General features: G+C 40.2%; 1 protein-coding gene across 1 annotated transcript in view; it reads right to left on the bottom strand.

Moving 5' to 3' along the window:
• Nucleotides 1–617: 617 nt before the first annotated feature.
• The window catches only part of TPBG (trophoblast glycoprotein), a gene marked incomplete at its 5' end in the record, with an annotated part of 38,657 nt that continues 19,605 nt past the window's right edge, over nucleotides 618–19,669 (bottom strand). Inside the window, one exon of the mRNA XM_083858538.1 lies at nucleotides 618–896. The remainder of the gene's footprint in view (nucleotides 897–19,669) is intronic.

A 19,669-nucleotide genomic window follows, 5' to 3' on the forward strand; every position in this document is an offset into this window, starting at 1 on the left:
AAAAGAAGGCAATTTAGAAACAAGACTTGCATTTTAAATCATCTGTTGTTTAAGTCCCACACCTACAACATCAGAGATGCAATTATGATATGTTTTGATGTAAGTTAACCACCTTCTACTGTTCGGCCACTATGCTATCACAAAAATTACAGTGTCTTTATAATTAATTTTTCCCTATGTCTGTTTTCTTTTTCAAGGGGAAGATCCGCCTCTCTTGTTGGAGATTCTGTCTTGTTTCAAGTTCTTTGTGTGACTACACATGAAAATATAAAACACTTTTCAGTTTAGAACTGTGTGCAAGTAGGAGTCTTCTGACATGAGCAATCTTCTATTCCTATCCAGGCAAGATCTCTTTGTCATGATGAAAATTCTGTGTACATTGTCTCTTTTACAGATACATATCAAAAATTTGCATGTGCAGATGCTCACACCAGTGGTCTTGAACTTGTGCCTGTCTTGCAACCCAAACACGAGAAATTTATATATTTGGAAGAATACTGTTTGCAATTCCTGAATATTTAGACAGAAGAAGATGATTATTGAGGCCTTTGCTAATCAAATATAATTTCTAGTACCTTGTTTCTTATTCTTGGAAATGAAACTGGGTTCCTCAATAAGTTGGGAAAGCAGATGATGAACATTAAAATCCCACCATGTGCACTTCCTCTTGAAAGCTCATGTACAGCTACTCACTGTGCTGTGCATAGTGGTACAACATTCATCATGCAGGACCACTGCATTGTGCTGGGGTAGACTGCACGTTTTTCTGTGAATGGAACTTCCCAGCCTTTCAGAAATGTTATTAAAGGTGTGACTTGAGCAGAAATCTTCCACTCATCTCTTTCTTCTTCTATGAGCCATGATCATTTAGCCTTACATGACTAGGGCTTTGCAGACTGGAAAAAAAAACAAACAACCAAAACAGTCAGGAGGTCATGCTGAGGCATGGAAAAGGCTGTAAACTGTTTATAGTTCCTTCTAATGCAAGAATGAGAGGCACTAGGTAGAGCCAGAAAATTGCAGGCTGAAATGAATTAGAAAGGAACCACACACACCGTGCTGAAGGACATGGAAATGTGTGTTGCCACATTTGTGTTGGAGATGCTAAAAGGTTTCATTGGTATATAAAGTATGGGAAACATTTGTGTTAGAAAATTCCAACCAGGACTCCTAATTGCAAACATTTAACTTGAGAATTTCTGGGTCAGGAAAGTTCCTAAATCACAAGTTACTTGGTCTAGGAAGGTATTCTGGGGAAACGTTGGACTTATCTGTTGTAACACCCTTCTCTTGGCATTTACTTATGTCTGCCATCAAAGACAGTGGGAGAAATAGCTGCACAGAGGATGCTGAGGCTGGTCCATCTGCACAGGGATCGATTAGGAGCATCTGAAGCTGATGGAATATGTTGATTTTAAAGGTACAGATCAAGTCTTGAGAAAAAATGAAAAAGAAAAATCCAGAAGAGAGAAAGCAAAGGAACAGAAAAAAAAAAAAAAGTCTCTCCAGTACCCAGCCAGGAGGAACAGAGGAACAGTGGTAAGGTCTCAGTTGATCATCCCCTATTGGGACTGTCTCCAATGCAGCCAGTATCAGGACTGAGGATGACAAGAAGGAGAAGGACTTGTGCTATGCTATTTCCCTAGTACCACATGTCTTTCATCAGAACCTGCCCAAGATCCCCACTGGTTGTTGCTGTGAGTGATATCATTAATGCTGACTGGAGTGTCCTCATCAGATCCAAATGTTGTACATTGGTCAGCTGTTAAGCTTCTTCACATTTGCTGTTGCCTCTGCCATGGCCTCAGCATCACTAGGGCTAAGGCTCAAGGGCACTTCAGGCACTGAGCAGCAAAAGGGGATGGAGCAGGAGTGGAGATGAACACCTAGAGGAGAGCTGCCAGGAGAGCTGCCAGCAGGCACAGAGATGTCACTTTGAAATCACCTAGCATTCAAGCTTTTTAGATACCAAATCATATCTCAAGGAGAGAGAGAACCACCCCCCCTCCATGTTGTTTTAAATAATTTAAGAATATTAAACAAAAGAGAACTTCACAGTCAAAACCAGTATGTAGCACAGGATTCATTTAAGCTACAGCACAATGGTTATTAGATGTATTTTTAAAACATAATCATACATTTTGAGGATTAGTTTTCCTGTCATAATGAAAAAATTAAACTCTTCTTTTATAAGAAGGCAAGTGCTTTTGGAGCAACTCAGAATGGAAAAAGCCAAATCAAACCAAAAAACAACTAGCCATCCATGTCATCCTGACACTGTGTACACTGTGTGAGCTCCTAGATCTTATCAAGTATTTATAGTTTCATGTTGAAAAGGCTGACAGGCTTTCTATTACACAAGTGCTACCAGGTGCTTAAAAATACTTCAAAATACAATCTTATTTCAAGCCTGATGAATTTGTAGCTTTTTCAAATATCAGCAAGGATGGAATTTCACTTTTCCAGATCTCATGTGCACCTTTACTCTCACTGAGGGCTCTTCTGCAGCAGAGTACATTTACTTATGTATGCTGAAGTCAGTGAGATAATTCGTTTAAGTGCCCCTGGTATAAGCAGGTGCCTGCCTGTGTTTACCACCTGTGTTTGGCTGGGCCCAGAGTGGACAGAGCTACATCCACCTGATATCCAGTCACAAGTGGTGTCCCCCAGGGCTCAGTGTTGAGCCAAGCCCTGTCTAATATCTTTACCAATGGTCTGGATGAGGTGATTGAGGGCACCCCCAGTTTGCTGCTGAAACCAAGGTGGGCACAAGTATTGATCTGCTGGAGGGCAGGAAGTCTTTACAGAAGGATCTGGACAGGCTGGATTGATGGGGCAAATTGTATGAGATTGAACAGGGCCACGCACCAGGTCCTGACCCTGGGTCACAATAACCCCTTACAGGCTGGGGGCGGGGGGGGGTGCCTGGAAAGCTGCCCAGAGGAAAAGGACCTGGGAGTGCTGGTAACAGCAGATGAACATGAGCCATCATGTGCCCAGGTGGCCAAGAAGGCCAATGGCATCCTGGCCTGTATCAGCAATAGTGCGTCCAGCAGGACTGGGACAAGGATTGCCCCCCTGTACTCAGCACTGCTGAGCCCACACCTCCAGTGCTGTGTCCAGTTCTGGGCCTTTCACTACAAGAAGGACATTGAAGTGCTGGAACGAGTCCAGAGAAGGGCAACAGAGCTGGAGAAGGGTCTGGAGCATAAGTCCTATGAGGAGTGGCTGAGGTAACTGGGCTTTGTTTAAGCTGGAGAAAAGGAGGCTCAGGGAAGACCTTATTGCTCTCAGGAAATTCTTGAGAGGAGGGTGAGGCCAGGTAAGGACTGGTTTCTTCTGCCAGGTAATGAGTGATAGGAAAAGAAGAAATTACTTAAATTGTGCCACGGAAGGTTCCGATTAGATTAAGAAAAATTCTTCTCTGAAAAGGTGGTCAGGCACTGAAAGAGACTGGCCAGGGAAAGTATGGAGGTATTCAAGAGATGTAGAGATGTGACACATAAGGACATGGTTTAGTGGTGGACTTGTCAGTTTTGGGTTAACAGTTGGACTTGATGATCCTGAAGGTCTTTTCCAGTCTAAATGATTCTGTGATTCTATGATTCTGTGGTAAAAAGAACTAATGCCTGTAAGCTCAAGCTTGTTAAATACAAATGAAAAATGAAGAACATTTATTATTTGTAATCAATGAGAAACAAATTACCAGTGTTGGTAGCAGATTCTTAATTTTTAGATAACTTCAAATTATGCCTGGATAGAAGATACACTTTAACAGAATACAAGCTATTTGGCTTCATATACTCAATCACTCTTTATTTGCTGTTTTTAATAGGAGTTTTAAATCTTTTCATTCACTGAGGTTTCAGAATGATACACTGTCTACAGACCTTATTCCCATTTCTTTTTCTATAGAATACTAAATGTAATTTTATTGTTTGGAGAAGGGTTTTTGTTTGTTTTGGTTTTGTTTTTTGGGATTTTTAAACAGAAACTGTGGGAAAAAATACTGAGAAACTACAATATAATAAATAAATAAATAGAACATATTAAATACATTTTCAAACATGGCTCTACTTCTCCTCAAGAGGCTTGAATCTAATATTGACTCCAATCTCAGTATTTTAAGTTCTTAAAGTCCTTCAGCAAAATTCATGCTAATAGATACAATATTGAGTTTTGCATTCTGCCTATATTGCAGTGAAATGCTCAAGAATATCATATTAAAACAGCAAATATAAAAGTAATTTCCATTATTATTCCAAGCAAACAAATTGCAAACAATTTCATTGGAACCAATGAAATTAACACAACCACCATCACAGACATTTGTTTTCTCCATTGCTTCACTTCCTCCCAACCAGTAACCCATTGCCTTCCATACACCCCTTGCCAGGATAAACCACCAGCTGTCGCCTTGTATCACCTTCCCCTGCATTATCTCTATATTCCCTCTTCCTTTGGCTTGAATGGCCCATCATTCCATGCCCATGACATCCCTATATCTTGGTTGTGCTCCTCTTTTTCCATGGCTGGGCCAGGGTCTGTGTGTGGGTCACAGTAGCCCATGCGCCAGCCCATGAGCCAGCCAGTGCATGTGAGGAATTTGTTCTGACCGTGTTAGGCTCCCTCTGCAACCCTTCTCTCAGCACAGGACATTATTTAGATCTCTCTCATCTGCCTGGCCACAGACTTTCATGAAATTTGCAGGAAATGATTTGATATGTTGATATGTTGATTTCTGTCAGATGGACTTGTAGCCATCATGTGATAGATGGGTGGACAGAGAGCAAGATCATGTAAGCTGCATTCCCCTGGGAAACCAGACTGAAAACTCATAAGGTGTATTACAGAACACACTGGAATAACACTTCTGGCCTACAAATGTGTTTAAACCATAATTTTTTTATCAGAGATACGCAAATTAGTGAGAAGCAGAACAAAGTGAACTGCAGATGAGGATGCCACACTGAGTGTTTGTATTTCCAGGAAAAAATTCTATTTCTTTCCACAGAAAAATACTTTCTTGAGATTATCTTGAGTAATAGATTACCATTTGAATTTTCTAGAAATATTCAAATGGAATTCAGAACTTCGTTCTTCTACCATTTTTAAAATGGAAAATATTAACAAGTTCTCCTTCAAAAGTCTGAAAAGTCTAAGCTAAGTGTAGAGTTACATGAAATCTATTTTTCTTTACATGCATATTTCCTGCATACCCATGTCTGTGTTATTGTCATCAGCAGGTCCTAAGGTAACACCGTGGAGCAATGTATAAGACCAAGTGTTAAATATGGAGTGCTGCTAGCTTCTCCTTTAAAAAAAAATGGAGGCAACAGGAATCTGTGTTTCCCTTTTATAAACTCATTTAAATCAACTCTAAATTAATTGCTACAATTGCATACAGTAAATAATTGCTTCTATATTATTCAAAGTATTAAGAATGCAAACAATGACAAAGAAGTCAAAGACAGAAAGGTCTGAGGTAGCATGGAGAACAACTTTTCATGGTGGACATCCTTTCTGGTATAGGAAATCTACCAGTGTTTGCAGATTTCCATGTAAAATGATTGCTAAAGTATTAAAGTAAACATAACGAACATCACTCTGAAGTCCACATCTAAAACACTCTTAATTAAGTCCTCTATTCCCTGAGGCTTTTGGAGGAAGGTATTATAAAGTAGATCCTAGCAAATCCATATTTAAACATAATTTGGATTTGAACAGATAAGAAATAATTATCACTGTGTATAAATATCCCAGCTTTCCAGTTTCCTACACAGGATAATGGGCATACAAAACTACATGAGGCCAACTAATTTATTTTTGGTAATTCATATTCACTTCCACATTTTTACATGGTTGTATTTTTTAAAGAACTATTGACATGGAAATTAAAATTCATTCCCCCTTTTTATTTGATTTTTTTCACAGGCAATATTTTAAGCTAGAATTGGTTTCTCTTTGCTCATTAACCACTTCTTTTCTCTACCAATGAGAATATCAGCGTCAGGTAGGAGGACAAAAGTATTGCATACTAGTGATGATAGGTAGTATGTCTGAACAAGCTGGCATGTTAGATGATGTTTTCCTGAGAAAATGACATCCTCTGAGGACAAAATCAGATTTTTTTTTTTTTTTTTAATTGGATAGATTCTTCTATCTTGCACACACTGAAGAGTTTTGGCTTTTTCAGTGCTTATCTGGTCCTCTTTATTTAAAGCATTTAAGGAAAAAAAATTGATTGCAGCTGGTTCTGGCAGATGAGTTTGGGGCTAAAACAAGGCATAAAGAGCATGTATAGCTGAACTTTAAGATATTCTACTCCAAAGTGAATAGAAACTCATTAGTCCTCTTTCATTTCCACACAGATGTGAAACACAACTGTTGAAAGAATCACCTGCCAAGAATCTTCTACAAAGTCAGACTGAATCTAAAGGGTGTAAATGGACATGCTCATAGCTCTTCTGAGAAGAATAATGGGAGTTTAACAGATCTTGATACAATTGTAGAAGAACTAGTGAAAACAGAATTACGGATTTGTTTATCTGGGACACAGCAGACCTGTGACAATAGCCTGCATGAACAAAAACAGCTCCAAAAGGAGCTTTAAGACATTCCTTATGAGAGAAGCTGAGAAAGTTCTTGGATCTAGAAGTTCTTGGCTCACATCTCAGCAGCATCTTCGGGTGACTGGGATGGTTTTCCCTTTTTGTCACCCTGTTTGGGAAGAAGCATTTCCAATAGTGAGACACGTCTGGAGAGTTGGGTCTGGGCCCCCCAGCACCAGGGGATGCATGGACATACTGGAGACAGGCCAAAGAAGGACCATGGGGACAGTGAAGGCCCTGAAGCATCTGACCTACAAAGAGAAGCTAGGAGAGCTGAGTCTGTTCAGCCTGGAGAAGAAAAAGCTCAAGGGGATCTTAACACTGTGCATAAATATCCCATGGGAGGCATTAAGAATGATGTTTTATTTCAGTGGTGCCCAGGGACAGGACAGACAACGAGCAGAAAACTAAATATGGAAAATTCTACTCAAGTTTAAGAAAAAAGGTTTTTTTTTTACTGTGAGGATGGTAAGACACTGAAATGGTTTGTCTAGATGGATTGTGGAGTCTCAGTCCTTGGAGGTATGCAAAACCTGACTGCACATGGCCTTGTGCAAACCTGTTCTAAGTGATCCTGCTTGAGCAGGGGGGTTGCATGACCCTCTGTTTCCCCCTCTGGAGGCTTTTGTATGGACTGGCAACAAGGAACATTGTTTTGCCTCCTGGCACATTTTCAATATTCCATAATACATAATGTGAAATATAGTTTTAGAAATATCCTGTTTGTTTTTAACATAATTTCCCTCTAATTTTTTCACCACAGATTTTTATGTGGAACTTTCAAGTCAACACCAATTACACATATTTCAGGAAGGGAAGATGCATTAGGCCTAATGCAACAGTTTTAATGTAAAAAGTGCCAATGAGTAGGAGCTGACAGCTCACCCTTGGGAAAATATGGAAATTGGGCCTAGAGCTACAGTTTAAACTTGAAGTTTGCTAGTTAAATTCCCAGCAGGTCAGTTATTCACTGTATGCATTCAAGCTAACCGGAGACAAGATATCCTGAAAATGACACCTTATTACAGAATGGGAAACATGGGATAAGCTATTAGCTTTCCTTCTGCTTCCTCTTCTTAGCTTATCTATCCCATTTTTAACTCCTATATCTATCAAGGAAAGAAAAAAAAAGAAACAGCCATTAGACATATGCTTTTCATTATCATGGCTGTGACGTTACAAGCACATGCACAGACAGGATCATCTCATTAAATTCTGATGACAGGCTGCACTCAGGTGCCTTCTGCTTCTTCACAATGCACAATTGACCTTTTCCAGCCACTCACCGGAAATGAATACAAACTGGTACGAAACAAAGACCAAACCAAGACCAAATAATTTAAAAATGATTAGCAAGCCCAGATAGTTCAGTGTCCTGCTCTGTTGGAGAGGCAAATAAAACTCCTCTTCATGGAAGAAGGTTACTTTTTAGCAACAACCCTGGGAGCACCTTTCATAATTGCCTTCCCTGCAAACTTGATACTTGGTCACAGTGAAGCCAATGTCTTTCCCCTTCTGAGTTCTCCCTTCCACATACTAAAACTTAAAATTGTGGGAATTTTTTCTTTAGTTCCATATTATGTCAGTTATATCACCACCCGCTATTTACTGCTTAAACACTTGTTTTTGATGAACCATGTTTATGAAATAGAAAATGAAAGCAAGAGTTTAATAAATAATGAAATGAACTAAATTGCAAATATTTTATTTAAACTTTTGGGGAAAATTCTCCTTCTATAAGATGTGAAAATAATGAAAAATGAATAATGTATGGAAAAATATCATTAAATGCATTGAATGAGGTATTTGAAGAATATTATTCAATAATCCTTTGGGAAACTAAACGTTCTACATGTCTTCCTTCTAACTTGACATATGCTGCTTTTCCACATACCAATCAAATCTTTAGATAGCACTGGAGATTGTTATTGCAAAATACCTGAAAGAACAAAAAGATAGGTTGGTAACAGTTATCACAGGGGGTGATTCTAGAAAAAAAAAAAGTTCCATTCTCCTTGAGGGAGATTATTTCTTTTCTTTGCATTTTGCATGCTGACAGAGCATTATACTGAGTGGTCACTCCTACCTCTGTTCCCAGGGTACTTGTGAAATTACCTCGGTCTCAAAACCTGGAAAATACTGATTCTTTTTATTTCAGTACATGGGCTATTGGCAGACTGAGGACATATTTTCTGGAATGAGGAAGAGCAAGAATACTCCTTTAAGTGTACTTGCAGGTTGTATATCTTGAAGTATTATCTCAATGCAACAATTCAAGGCCAAGGATCATCTCTTTTTGATATATTTGTGTATCACCTAGTGCAATGGAGTGCTAGCAGCCAGGAGTACCACAAGTAGAGTGGGCAAATAGGGAATGACATCCCAGTTTGGGCAGCAGTTCTTAAGGAAGAGCATGCAGGAAGGGTGCTGAAGCCCTGCTGGTTTGACATGGGGAACGATGGCATCCACCCAGCAGAAGCCACAGCTTGTCTAAGTTCCACACCTACTGTGACTGACACAGCTGCTCAGACAGAGCTCTGGAGTGGACTTGCTGCCACTCAAGTGTCAGCTGCTCTTATGCTCTCTTGTGGTACTTAGGGACATGGTTTGGTGCTGGACTTGGCAGTTCTGGGTTAAGAGTTGGACTCAGTGATCCTAAGGTCTTTTCCAAACTAAAAGTTTCAATGATGCAATGAAACCACTTGATCTCCCAATACTCTCTTTGCTTTCTCATGCTTCTTTTCAAATTCACCATCCTGACTTAGAGTCTGAAAGCACCTTTCTGACATCAGAGTTCTCTCCAGGGCATCAGGAAACAGGATCTACAATTAAAGCAAAAGAACCCAAAGGGATGAGCAGTAAGAATTTAATATATGCCTTAGGATAGAAAAATATATACCTCACTATTTCTGATGTCTGTTTCTACATTTCTTTCTCTCTCACTCTTTTTTTTTTTTTCATGCTTTAAACAAGACAGAAATTTTCTTGGTGTATCCTTGTACCCTTGGAGACCCTGAAGGAGGTGAAGAAGGTTGTGGTCATTGCTGTCAGCTATAATCCAATCTTCATTTCAAATCTACTTTTGAAGAAAGAGTCCCATTTTTTGGAGAAAACCCCAAATCTTCAAGGCTGATATTGTACACCATCAAGTAATAAAAATAGTGCCAAAATTCTTAATAGTTTGAAGTTTTTTTTAAATGGATGCTGACAGCTATTATGACACTGTCTTGCAATTGCAGTGTGGTGTAATGTGTGCTGCTCCACAGGCAGGTCGCTGTAGCTAATTTTCTCTAGTGTTTTTCTCTGGCACTGACAGCATCCCTCATTACTTTCTTTATTGGTACATTTAAATACCCTTGTAGCACCATTAAGTTTGAAATGGCTTTATTCTTTGTTCAGCAATATTTGTGTTTAACATATTTTCTCAGCCCACCCTACAAGATTCCTTACAACAGATGTTACAGTGCAGTTGAAGGAACGTGAACCAAATTGTAGGTAATGGTCCATGCTTATTTGTTTTGTGTAAGCTGTGGTTTCTATAGCTACTGTACATCTGCTTCATGCCATTTGCTGATCACTTTCTGTAGTTGTCTCAGTCTAGATATTTAAAGCTTGTTGTACTGATTCTGCTCAGCACAGCAATCTTACAATGGCTCGATATGTGAACTAAGCTACAAATTTGGAAACATTTGAAAACAGCTATTAAGTCTACATACTCATCCTCTGTCTACTAATGGCACAATGGCCACCTAACCAAAAATTGAAACAGTGGTCCAGTCTCTTCCCCAGGGGAAGAGACTTGAAAACACAACTGAGACTGGGCGCAGTTAGGCATGGGTTTAAACTGGTAGAAAAATTGGGCTCCAGAGTGGAAGCCCAGAGGCAGAGACAGCAAACCCCTCTGTATTCTGCACTTTCGTCAGAAATAGAAAACATTCTTAGGTGATAGATAACATTCTGTTAAGTGTGATGAAATTACCTGAGAGCTGCACCAAAGATAAACGTAACTTACTGCTTTTCTACTGAAGTATTTCCTTCTGACATAGAAGCAGAGTAGCAGCATCTTGGCCTTTCAAACTTTGCCTTCATTGAAGGATTTCCCCTTCTGTCCTGAAAACTCTGTTTCTTTTATTGAAAATATGCCATTTGGTTAAAACCCTGTGGTTAAAGAGTGACAGTAAGAGAGATTTTTTTGCAAATTTTACATCATATGTGCATGGGTTTTTTTCCTGACACCCTCTATCAGATATACCAGCTGTTTTTTGTGTATTTATTTGTTAGTGTAAGTTTGCTTTTCTCAGTGTATAAGACATGCAAAGAACTGCATTGGTCCATTTGGCCTCCATAGCCTACTTTCCGAAAGAAGTTTGGCTTACATGTTCTGTTTTTCAGGACTTGCTTTACAATTGCTCATTTGTCAGCTAATTTCAGCCGTATTTGACCAAAAGGTCAAAGTGTAGAGATCTCAAAGGTATTACAGGCCTGTAAACTAATTCTCCCTGGTTCCATTTCCCCCTGTGAAACAGCCAGATTAGTTCCTCCAGTGATGAAAAGGCTGCAATGCTCAGCTGCATTGTCCCCCTGGGAGGCAGCCTCTGGAAACAGGGCCTCTGACATGCTGCAACACATGGATATGCCACTTCCTAGAACTAGATAGAACCAACTTCTGTTTCAGCTTTCCTGATAAAAACTTAGGATTTTTATAAATTTTCAGCTTTTTTTTCCACTGAATTTTAAAGTAGTTTTGGTCTTGATGGCAGAACAATGACATGCAAATCAGTTACAGTGCACAAAAATTTCTCTATATTTATTTAATAAGCTCACTTATTTAAAAATATAAGAAGGCAAACTAATTGCCTTCAGCAACAGTCATGTAGTAATGACTGGGTTTTATTAGTTCATAATGCTGGACATTCTGTTATAATCTGACATTATGGACTTTCTAAAAAAAATGATGAGAACAAATGTTCCCTTTCTCTCTTTTCAATTCTTCTCGAATATTAGATCCTACCTATGTTTTCTTTCAGATTCTGTATTTTAGAAAATGAAGAAATGAATGCTTACTGTATATGAGAAGTTGTGGCTCTAAGATAAGTGTAAATTAGATCTATTGGAAAAAGAGAAATCAGATTCTTTAGTCTGGGAAGAGTGTGAAAATTGGCAAGAAGAAAAACTTACTGAGATCTTACTTCCAGGGCAGAAAGAATTTTCTGGGTCGAAGTAGGAACATTTTAATAATTAAATGGATGAGTTTAAGCTAAGTATGAAGAAAGCTAAGCAAGAAAAGCCGAGCCTCTTTGACACTGGGCTAGAAGCATTCAGGCTGGTTTTACTCGCAGAGTACATCACTGTGGGTCACAGCTTGCCCTATACACACTGCTGCAGCAAAGTACATAACTAGTTTTCCCAAGTTTGCTCAAAAAAAAAAAAAAAGTTTAATTTTCCATTTAGAAGTTTCCATGGCTCTGTTCCAGCAGTTCATGACACTGACATGGCAATAAAATGGTTTTTGTGCTTCTGGCAGGAACTTCTTGCCCTCCAGGAAGCAAGGAGCTGATGGCTGCAAAGGGAAGATAAAGCCATGCTGTGGCAGAGGTGACTGTGAGATGGCTCCTCAGGGCACAGCAGGGCAGCACCAGCTGGGCAGGAGATGAGTGACAGTCTCCTCCCTCTCCTGGTTGGGGTGTTGGGCAGTCAGTCAGGAATGCTGCTGCTGCCAAGCTGTTTGCTCCCCTCATGAACATGGGCAGCTTGAAGGAGTCATTGGCCAAGCATGGGCAGTAAAGGGGCTCCTCTCCAAACACAGCCCAACCCAATTACTGTCCTGCTTGCTGTTCTAGGAGAAGGAATGCTAAATAAGACTAATGTACACTTGTCAAACGGTGCATGGTTCGATATGGGAGATCAGAGAAAGGGGTGGGTACTGCCAATAAAAAAGTATTTGCTATATGAGGCAGCAACATTGACCTGGACATGTGGATCAGATTTAATATTCAGTCTTTCATTTTTCTCCTCCTTTAGCACCATTGCTTCTAATCATAATATATTACCAGTTAGCCCAATATGACAAGGTGTTAAGTTAGGGAAAAAACAATATTGGTGAGTTGGGGCTTTTTATTTCCTTGGACACACAGAAAATCAGGGACATCACAGATATTGTACAAATAAAATGCATCCTGATGCTCTAGCAGCACGATTTTATGGCACTCTCTAAACCAGAAAACAAGTGGAGTGTTTTTATATAAGCAAATATGATTCAAGAATTTGAAGGAAAAGGTTTTTTTCTTTCTTGTACGTACCTAAAGGATTTAAAGTAATTGCTGAGAGGTATCTGCTTATTGAATCCCCAACCTCACTGAAAGATTCAACCAATTTTTTTACTTCTAGTTTTTACAATATTTTACCAAGTATATAATTACAGTTTTATAGACAAATGATACAGACTGTATCTGTTAAATGATGTATCAAAAAAAAAGAGGTATATTACATTTATATAAAATTCTTCTTCCAGTGCTGAGCTAACCCTTATACTTTCCCTGCAGCCAGAGAGGCAATGATCCAAAGCATGAACAGACTTAAATGCATTTACTTCAAGCAAAGGGTTATGACCTGGTTTAACTATGTCCTGGAGTCTAGTTTGACTGGCAAGCATGTCAGAGTTTGCAGGGTTGGTGCCTTAATCCTCCAGGCCTTTCAGTGATATCTGACACTGTATTCACTCTGTCAGGGCTAATAAATGGCCCAGTGGATGATTATCTTTAAATACTATAGCCATTGAAAGTGAATTATTGATGGACATTACCTCACAATCTTTGAAGGTGGCTTTTACTCCTATTACATTAAAAAAATAAACAAAATAAAAGACGGATATCTTTTTTGGTCAAATAAAAAAAAAGATAATTGAATATTGCATATATTTAAATGTGAATGCTAGTCTGAATTAGAACACTATTTTCTGTAATTTTTATTCTTGTGTTTGATTTTGCAATTAAATCAATGCAATTTTTTTCCTCAAAAAAGGGAAAGAAATACCATACACTTTTGGCTTTTGTGAATCATTTGGTAAATTAAACTTAAGAAGATGCTGCATAGCTTAGTGTTAAAATATTGTCTTTCTGGTGCAAAGTAGGAAATTTCTTTAAGAGGGTGATTTTTCTTCCCCTTGTGTGTTTGGAAGAGTGTAACCTGGGTCTTAAGTGGCCATAAACACAGAGGAACATTGAAAAAGAGAAAAAATCTCTTTCTTACTGGCTGTGAGAACAAAGAAAATGGTTTGAAGCAGTCAAAATTTCTACCTTTACCTAATTTAGGAATACAGAGAAGGATCCAAAACCCATTGTCCTAGAAGCAGAACTAAATAATTGCCTCCTTGCTTGACTGCAGGAGGAAAGTGAAGACTTTCACATTTATTTTCAAAACCAGCTTACCTACTGAGCATGAAACCTGCCTGATAAGAAAACAGGGAAGCAGAGCTCCTCCACTTTTTGGAACTCGTATGCTTGGCTCAGAAAAATGCCTGTGGAGAGAAATACACCTTCCTTCCTAGCATGTGGCTGCAGGCACCATAGTCAGCCCCAGCCCAGGCTAACTCCCACCTCTTCTGCAGCAGGCAGGGGCTGGAGCATGGGTGAGGGGCTGAGCTCTGTATGGAAATGGTGAACACCCAGCACAATGGGGTTTGCACACAATTAGTTGGAAAGCCTAGGGAGAACACCCAGCTCTCTATCAGCCATGGCACCAGGCCATCTCATCTCTGTGCTTTCATGGCCTCAGGGACTTTGCATACCTTACCAAGCCTTTCTGAACCTCTTGAGCACTTCATGCTCTCTACTGTTTATTGGAACCAGAGACATTATGTCCCAGGATATGGTATGGATGTCTGCTGCTCTGGGACAGTGCATCTCATGATTTTGTACCAGAATTACTGCTCCTTATCACAGTGTAGAGAATTGAGAATTATGCTTCTGTACTTTGGATACCTACTCAGGAGGAATTGTCCTACAAGGAACAGCAGGAGTACTATTAGATAGAGAAATTTCCCCTTCCTCCCCTGCCAGAAGAAGAGCAAACATATGCTGCTTATATCTGTTGAAGAACTCAAGGCTTGCCTTTCTGGCTTCCCTGCCTCCCTGAGACCACTGATCACTTTTAGTGTATGTCACATGTATGTCATTTGTGAAGCACTGAAACAAACTCTGGCATTCAGACTGGGAAGCTGCTGTAGCTGGGGTTTCTGCCCCTAAAACCTGCCCTCCTCAGTCACTCTGAGGGACCACCTCTCTGCTTTAAAGTGGGCTGAAGATGGAGAGGCATGTAAGGAATGCTGAGCTGTCAAATCACTTAGCTCCTCAGTTCATTCCTGGATGTCTAGAGCAACACTACATATAAACTAGGATTTTGGGAGTTGCATTTTTCTCTTAATTTTGAGCTAATTTCTGAATTAAAGAAGTTAGTTCTCTTGAAAAGAAAACCCGTGAACAGACCATTTAATTCCACAGTCTAATCCAGGTCAGAGCATTTGGGTGTAAATCACACCAAGCTTAGCCCCATTCATGCATGATAGTCTTGTTACACCATCCCAGCAAGCACTGTGAATCTGCTGATGTGGAAATCATCATAGTGTGGGACCAAAGGACAGTCAGACAGGACAGAAGCATGGAAAAATTAATTCCAGAGATGTATATCTATATCTATAGATAAAGAGATACAGAGAGTTCTATGTATGTATGTATTTATAGCCACAGGCATAAGCAGTTTGTTTTTATGAGGGGGCTGTGTGTCAAGCACTATTTTCCATTTAAACTATGAAGAGATACATGTTTGCAGTAAGGCTGTATTTAAAAAGCTACATGATTAAGAGATGCATGTTTGCAGTAAGGCTGTATTAAAAAATCTGGGTACTGTGGTGCTGTTCCAAAACAGGGAGCTGAGAAATGGGCAGCAGCTGCTTCCTCCTCAGCTCTTCTCCTGCTCCTGCATTATATACAGAGAGCAATTGCTGGTCACTCCATCTGTCTGTTTCCCTGATTAATAAACAGATGGTCAGGACTTGAACCTACTGCTTATGCTTGAACTGGTGGTCACAGGACTTGGTGTTGCCATATTTCAGGTGTTTTCCATTGAAAAGCAGCTGTTAGGACTCAGTACTGGTGGGGCGCCCAGGGAAGACTTGGTGAAATGGTTGTGCAGAGTGGGTGCAGTCACTCTGTTCTAGCAGCAGCCAGTCCCAAACAGTCAGGACACCACCCACCCTGAACTCTGGTCTGGCCTGAAAACAAGCACTGCTCTCTTGAATGAAAATCTTTAGCAGTAGATGTGTAGCCACAGAGTGAAATAGTTCTGATGCTCAGATCTGTCTTCTGAAGGTGTCTGACTCTGCTGATATGATGGGAAGTAGAGAATAGCCAGAGGATAACAAAGACAACACAAGTGGTTGAAGAAATATTAGGTCACACCTCCCTTCTCTGTCTGCATAGAAAGGCAGGCAAAATATTTTCAAAAAGAGTGATTGGGTAGAAATTGCCTTTTCATTTTGACTGACGATGGGAAATGTTTAGGCAGTTGTGCTGGATTTTCAGAATAATCTACTTAAGGTTGTTTATTATTAAAATAATTAGTCAGGCAGCTAACTAAACAGGTCTTCATCATTCCTTCCTGTGATACATTTCTTCTAGTATTATAGACAATTATTTTCTAGACAGCATAATCAAGGTTTACTGCCTCTGGTCACCTCTTTCCCACCACCTACTTGCTGTAAGGGATTAGTAATGCACATCTCCAACAATGTGTACAGTTCCTCCCTCATAGGGTACTGTAATTTGGCATGTCTGTGCTGATCTCTCTGTTCTGCTTCTTTAGATGTCAGAAGCAACACCTTATCCCTCTGCACAATCACAAGTCAAGTAAAAATCACTGTTTCCCTACCTTTTGGAAATTGATCTGGTTTCTATTATCCCACATTTCTTCAATTTTTGTTTGCATATCAGTACAAGCCCCAGTTGTCGTATTCCTATCTTTGAAACACAAGTAAAATGCTGAAATATTCAGGACTACAGTCATGATTTTAGGGATTTCTCAATACCTGCAGAAAGGGGCACTCTATTCACTTTTTCCTTAACATGGCAGTGAGGCCCCCGTCTCCCAAGGTAGCAATTTCTTGATAAAGATCTCTCAGTTACAGCTGGAGAGTGCTCAAAGGAGAGAAAGAGTAGGCAAATAACCAGAATCAAGGTTGGAAGCCATTGCTTCCCTTTGGATAATATCCTACCCATCAACAGATCTGGGCAAAGCAGCGGTTCCTGGCTCTTGCGGCCCTCCTGCAGCTGCTCTGTCAAGGCCCCACAGGAGTTTGCCTTGCTGGGCTGATGGCTCACACCCTGGCCATCTGCAGCAGCATTGGAGGAACCTGCTGGGAAGCACTGCCCTGCTTGGCATGGCCTGTGAGCTGTGCCTTGCCTCAGTGCAATGCCTCTCGACACTGTGGAGTGGGCTGCTTGTTCCCAATGTCACTCTTTGGCTAAAAAATTAGGCAGGGTGGTATTTGCTACCCTTTGTCCATCACTGAGCATGGGAATAGAGGATTCAGCCTGTCTGAGTGCAGGAAAGTACTTGGAGTTGAGTAAATTGTTCTAAGGCTACTGAATCAGAGTAGCTCTGTCTATCTCAGTTCAAACAATGAAATTCTGAGCATCGCTTTCCTGGTGTCCTAGGAAATAATCTTCCGGTCACTTTCTCAGCTATTGCTTATAACTTATGAGAGTATATGCTATTTTAATTAATAATTTAGGAATTACATTTATTACAGAGCATTAGGCTCCCAGAGGAGTTCAGAAGCTCTCTCTCAAATTCCCAGAGCAACCCAAAGAACTGTCTCAGGTCTACTCTCTTTTAACATCTCCACCCTAAACCTTAATACATTAATGATTTAAAGATTGTAGAAAATTGTTGCATATGCAATAATATCTTCAAATTTAGAAGGATCAAGTTTTTAAATCCATATTATTGAATTCCCAGCAATGGCATTTTTCTTTTTTTTTACTATGGCTTTTTCAGACTTGTATTAGTTATATTGTAACTTTTACCCTACAGCTGCTTTACCTTTTCTTTGATATTTTATTTAGTTAGTCTTTGAATTGATAGGCTGTTCATAAAACCAAAGGAACAGGGTAACTAGATTGTCCCCAGACTAAGTGAGGAGAGAGTGAACAATTACCAGGTAGCAATAAATTTGTCATTATGAATCTGAGTTGGTTATTCCTCTCATGGAAAGAATTCTTATGGGTTCTTTTGAGGAATCTAATACTTTATCTTATGTAAAATGGATTAATATCAAAATACGTTCAAAATAACCAGTGGAAGGGAACTCATCACCTAACAGAAAAATAGTACAGTAAGCAAGGCCCAGGGCTTCCCTAAGGTGCTCTCAAATTCCTTTACTGCCATGACACTTTTTATTGAAAATTACTGAGTTCAGAGACTCTGGAGAAGAGACGTAAGGTCTCCAAAGTCCATTTCTTCAGTTAGAAGCATGGGCAGGATAAAAACATGTTTGCATGCATCTCTGCTAGATTTATTTAGTGTGAGATGGAGCAGAAGCACTACATAATATAAGGCTTCCCTGTACAGGTCCTGCTCAGTTGTAATGGTGTGTTTTTAGTTTTATCAGTTCCATGTATGTATTTGTTCCATGCTTTCATGCTGTTTGTACAAGTTACAATGGTTTGCTCCTTGTACCCCCGTATTTAACCCTTCTTGGTTTTACCCCAATTACAGTTATATGACAATCATATGTTATATAACCCTCGGGTCCTGTCCATCACTTCGAGGCCTCACCCTGGGTCTAGAAAGTTCCAGTGAGGTCGTTGAGTGACTGGGCAGGAGCCCAGCTGTTCCCTCCTTTGCCTCCTTGATTTGTTCTACTGTTGGTCGTTTATGTACAGAGACACTCCTTCCATTTCCCTGGTTGGTCCCACACTGTGCCCTTCCCCTTGCTCCTCCCCTGCATTTAAGGTGCTGCACAGAGATGATCTGTGCTCTGGTGGGCAGGTCTCTGGTGGTGAGGTGGTTCCTTGTGGACGTCAATAAACCCCATCTGCTGTTCACCCATCAGTCCTTCCTTCATTTCTCGTCATCGCTCATGCTTTCGTGGCAGAAAAGACCTCACAGGATCGGGAAGGTATCCCTGGATAATGGACTGTACCTCTCACTGTGGCCGGTGTCAGGCCAGCCAGGCCAGGCAGGAGGAGGGTCCTGCGATGCTGAGACCACCGCACTCAGTCACCACAGCAAATCTTTCCTCAAACATTTCTGTCACTGGGGGGAAATGAGCAATGTCATCAGGAAGGGAGGTTTATCCTTTATTTTGAAGACTACTGCATCGGCCTAATTGTAAATAGTGATAGTAAAACTTACATGACAAAATCTTTTTTTTTTTTTTTTTTCATTCTTTCTGAGAAACACAATGTATGGGTTTTATGCTGCAGCAGCAGACTCGCCTCACTCCGGTGATGAGTATAGAAGAGTTAGAGGACATAAATGGAAAAATCCATGCTACAGGGCTAATTGGCTCTGTGTGGTCCCAAAAGAGTGAGACCAATATTGTACAGGAAATCTCCCACGTTGCACCACCAACAGTCCGTCTTCACTGCGTCACTGGCAGCAGGGCTCCCCTGGACTGGGATCAAGGATTCCCACTGTTGTGCTGTCTGGACCAGCCGTGTGCTGGGTTCTACAAACTTGTGGAGAAAATTAAAGGTGGGTTTCTGGGTATAAAAGGACATATATAGAAGTAAAGGGTGGATGGGGAGCTGTGGGCCTCCAGCCAACCTTGTAGAGAGAACAGAGTTAAATCTTCCTGAATTTTTGTGGAGTTTTCTCAACAAAACTAACTTAAATTTTTCCAACTTAAATCCTTTTCTAACTTAAATTCCCTGCAGTATCTAGTAGCATACTTTATGTTCATGCATATAAGAAATACCCTCTATGCTATTTTTTAAGCTGAAGCAGTTCACTGTGCAGTGCACCAGCCAATGCTGCTGCCTTGTTAGAAATGTGTAGGG

This window comes from Zosterops lateralis (genome assembly GCF_965231275.1).
Source record: "Zosterops lateralis genome assembly, chromosome: 3".
Lineage (NCBI taxonomy): Eukaryota > Metazoa > Chordata > Aves > Passeriformes > Zosteropidae > Zosterops > Zosterops lateralis.